Raw genomic sequence first — 4930 nt, forward strand, 5'->3', positions numbered from 1 at the left:
CGTGCTCATCAAGGTAGATCTACCTTGGTGCTCATGTTTCTTTATAGATTTGAAACCTATAATATAAAAAAGGGTGGTGGAAAGTTAAACAACGCATTAAATTCATATAACTACCAATGTTATTTCGAATACCCTCCATCATGCTATAACCATGTCATTCCGTTTGTAGTTCCTCGAAATACCAATAAAAGACCTCACATTTCTCAGTTCAATCTGACACTTAGCTACGCACAAAATCTGCAAATTGGAGAAACAAGAATGCCAACCATTAAAGTGTTTTCGGGTACTTCGCATCCACATCTGGCTCAAAGGATTGTCGACCGTTTGGGTATCGATTTGGGCAAAGTAGTCACCAATAAATTCAGCAACTTGGAAACATGTGTCGAAATTGGTGAGTCTGTGCGCGGTGAAGATGTGTATATTGTACAATCTGGTTCCGGTGAGATTAATGACAACTTGATGGCATCCCGTGTAACAGCTGTGATTCCTTGTTTCCCATATGCTCGCCAAGATAAGAAAGATATGAGTCGCTCCCCAATTTCCGCGAAATTGGTTGCAAATATGCTATCAGTGGCCGGAGCAGATCACATTATTACTATGGACTTGGACATCTCAAATTCAAGGTTTCTTTGATATTCCCGTGGACAATCTTTTTGCTGAACCAGCCGTTCTAAAATGGATCAAAGAAAATATAGAATGGAAGAATTCCATTATTGTCTCACCTGATGCTGGTGGGGCTAAACGTGTGACGTCCATTGCTGATCGTTTGAACGTTGAATTCGCACTGATTCACAAAGAACGCAAGAAGGCCAATGAAGTTGCTTCGATGGTGCTTGTCGGTGATGTCAAAGATAAAATTGCTGTATTGGTCGATGATATGGCCGATACATGCGGTACAATTGTTCAGGCTGCCGATCGTTTGGTGGAAGCAGGTGCTACAAAGGTTTATGCTATGTTGACACATGGTATCTTTTCTGGACCAGCGATTTCTCGCATAAACAATGCCTGCTGTGAGGCTGTGGTTGTTACAAATACTATTCCCCAGGATGGCCATATGAGAGATTGTCCCAAAATACAGTGCATTGATATCTCTATGATGTTTGCGGAAGCCGTTAGAAGAACACATAACGGCGAAAGTGTTTCTTATCTCTTCTCAAATGTTCCATATTTATAAATATGTTAAATGTTTTATATTAATCATAATACTTTATACATAAATACTACTGTTCATACTATCTTTGTACAATATTCTTTTTTTTCATACAACAATTTTAATAGAATAACAAAAATAAATTTTGGTTTCCCATTTGACATTAGGTGTGTCTGGTTACTTTCCCTGCAGGAATTGTCCAGCAACATCTTTCTGAGAGAGTAAGGTAGTTTTATTCTCTTTTGCAAGGAAATTGCGAAATGTAAACAGACGGTATTCCTGCAGAAGGTTGCAACCAATCAGCTGATTTGTCAAAACAAACCAATTTGTCCCCCATTAAGAGAATTAAACGAAAGGAACCACCACCAATTTCACAAATTTTATATATAAAAGGAAATTGACAAAAAAATAAAAATATGAGCAATAAAAGGAAGATAGATATGATGTGTTCCGCGGAATCTTTTAAACCTGTTGCTAGTGGCATTTGTCTAAAAATGTTGGAAATAGTCTTTTATTTTTTATTATTACATATTAGTATTTATGTTTTTCACATTTTGTAAAGTTGTTCTCCAAAAACAATTAGTCTTGCTAATTCCAAAACAATATTTTCAAATTAAAATCACAAAAAGAAATAAATAAACAATAGAAAACATCTGATTGAATGTCGATGAATGAGAAGAAGAAGAGTTGCAAGAGATTGCAAGAAGAAATTTTTCCAGCAAGAATTTGCAAACTCTCACTGAAAGAACTGTCAAAATTTCTCTCTCCAACCGCTCTCTTTTGCAGAACTTTCGGGTTAACAGACGACTTCCAGTAACAATTTGTAACAATTGTTACAAGTTTTAGGGTAACCAGACACACCTATTGTCTTTAGACGATTATGTATTTCTTAAATGAAATGTTTTTAACTATAAAACATATGATATTTTTATATATTAAATGAAATATAAATTCTTGATAACGATCTTTTATTTTAATGGTTGTCTTCTTCATGGGGAGGTATTAAAATTAAATAATAAATTTAAGTAAAAAATGGAAATAGGATTTTATTTCATTCTATTTTCTTATTATAGACAACGAAAAAAATCTCTCTAAAATGCGTCAACTAATAGAATTCGTAAATAAAAATATGCGTCCTTTTTGTAGAATGGAGAATGCCAAATTTTTCACCGTCTTCGTTGCGTGCTCTGAGAGAGCCTGAAAAAAGTACAGTTAATTATCTGATCTGCAACATCTGATGCAACACCTAATAATGTAAAACATCAAATAATAAAATTGGTTGTTGTATTAACGTTGTCATTCCATTTGTAACTTTTCGACGTACTTATATTAGATCCAATAAATACTATATTCTGTATTTTGACAACTTCGACTCGCAGTACTTCATGTGATTTTCGCAAAATTCTCCTACAAAGCATCATTTTAGAAGCACGACGTCTACGATTATGATATCCTTCATCGGATTTCACTATAAGTAATCAAATAAAAAAGATCTTCAAAGAAACTTGTATCAAGGTTGCTCAAAATCTTGAAAATATTTCGCACTTTTATTAATAAAATTGTACCGACTTTTTTGATTTGCTTCATGAAAGAAACATAACATTTACTTTTAGGCAAAAAATGTTTTTTTCTATTCAAAAATCATAATAAGCTATTTACATAGGCTTAAAAGTGATATAGTTAATTACAATTCAAAATTCATTGCAAAGGAAAATTATGTGTTTGCGTTTTTTGTTTTTTTTTCAGTAAAAATCTTCCTTAATACTTTTGTCTTTGTTGGGAAAAGTATCAATAAAAGAAATATTTCAGATCAATTTTCCATTTTTAATTTACACAAAGTCAGCACTTTATCTGAATTTGCTGCAAACATTCAACACCCAGTAGGCTGTAGAAAACTCCAAGGGAATTTTATGGTACCGGGTTTTTGGATCAAAACCCCAAAAAGGTTTCGGGTGCTTGGGCAAACTTTTATTTCACCGGCTGCGCAAACCAAATCTTCCCTTAATCTGATACTTTGGAGCAACTCTAGTTCAGTAAAAATTCTTCGATTTTTTCCAGAGGTAAGTATTTTTACCCTGATTCCGGGAAACTATTTTTTCTTGGGGGACAGACCTGGGACCACGATTTTTAACCCGAAAGTCCAAGTTTGCGGTGTAGGACATACCCTGAGGAGATAAATAAAACGCACTATAAGTTTCGAATTTAATTACAAGTTTATTTTGCTTCAATGTGTTTGCCGGTCATATGTCAACTAAACTTATTTATTTTCTAATCCCTTCTTAAGGGCTACAAAAAAATGGGGGACAAAACAAAATCTGAAACTTCAAAACAAACGACAATTAATCGTGAAATACGAAATTCGCACAAAACAAAATGTAAACAAAACAAAGGGCCACAGTTTTAAATATGTATGTTACTATACGTACATACAAAACTGACAAACAACAGTGTTGTTGTTGTTACCCACAACACAAAACCAACGAAGAAGACGAATAACAGACAAATGCCTAAACGACTGTAGGCATTGTTGTTATTGTCTCTATTTGAGACGCATATAACACAAAACGAAACAATGATAACAATACACTCATTAGCTTGTGACGAATAAATTTAGGAATTATGGAATAGTAGTGTGGGTCGACAAAAATAAGAATATATAAAATTAATATTAAATTAAACAATACAATGAAATGAACGACCCAACACTTCGAAGTAATTAAACTTAACAAATCGACGAAAAGCACATAAAATACATGAATTTATTATCCTCCAACATCCTCCGCCCGTTGAAGCGTCAAGGTTCAAACATCTTGGTGTGGTAAAGGAGCCATTTTACGGATTGGCCGACAACTGGATCCATTCTTCGTTTGTAATTCCGCAACTCGTACTTTGCCATCACGACCTGGAATACATTTGGTAATTCGCGCTAAGAGCCACTGAAGAGAGGGTGTGTTGTCTTCATGGACGACGACGAGTTGGACTTCAACGATATTTCTCGATTCGGTGAAACACTTGGAGCGTTGTTGTAGCGACAATAGGTAATCTCTGGACCTCATATTCCAAAACTGTCGTTTTAAGTATGAGATTTTTTGCCACCGTGTAAGTTTTTTTTTTTTTTTTTTTTTTTTATTACAATTCTCTTTATTTGCGATCTGTTTACAAGCAAAACAATAAGCAAATATAAAAAAAAATAAAAAAAATAAAAAAAAAAAAAAAAATAAAAAATAAAAAAATAAAAAAAAAAAAAATACTTAAGAATAACAGATGTGTTAAATTCCAACGAACTCAACATCTCATACATATTTCATTGTCGATTTTATTAGTTATTGTTATCTACATAAAAGGGAGATCTAGCCACCGTGTAAGTAAAGATGGTTTTGTGACATCTAAATTTGGTTCTGGTATTGCCACCATCGAGGAACCAATTAAGAGGTGGACAGGGGTTAAGGACATGGGAGCTATTGGACGAAAGTTCAGTATAGCTTCGATTTCAACAACGAGTGTTTGCAACTCTTCAAATGTGAGATACGCCTCAGAAATGTTTTTAATGAGCAACGTTTTTGTCGGTTTAATGGCAGCCTCTTACAATCCGCCGAAGTGTAGGGCACGAGGGGGTATGAAATTGAATTGAAGACCCATTTGGCAGCAAACAGACTTCATCTTCTGGGCAACTTCATCTTTGTAAAACGATTCTTTGATTTCTCTGAACTGATTATGGGCTCCAACGAAATTGGTAGCGTTGTCGCAAAAGAGCTTTTGGGGAATACCTTTTTGAGACAC

The 4930-nt window shown here is 34.3% G+C and overlaps 1 pseudogene; it reads left to right on the forward strand.

Annotated features, from left to right (window-relative positions):
- Nucleotides 1-2033, forward strand: LOC131802514 (ribose-phosphate pyrophosphokinase 1-like; annotated as a pseudogene).
- Nucleotides 2034-4930: the final 2897 nt, after the last annotated feature.

The sequence above is a fragment of the Musca domestica genome, unplaced genomic scaffold (assembly GCF_030504385.1).
Source record: "Musca domestica strain aabys unplaced genomic scaffold, Musca_domestica.polishedcontigs.V.1.1 210, whole genome shotgun sequence".
Lineage (NCBI taxonomy): Eukaryota > Metazoa > Arthropoda > Insecta > Diptera > Muscidae > Musca > Musca domestica.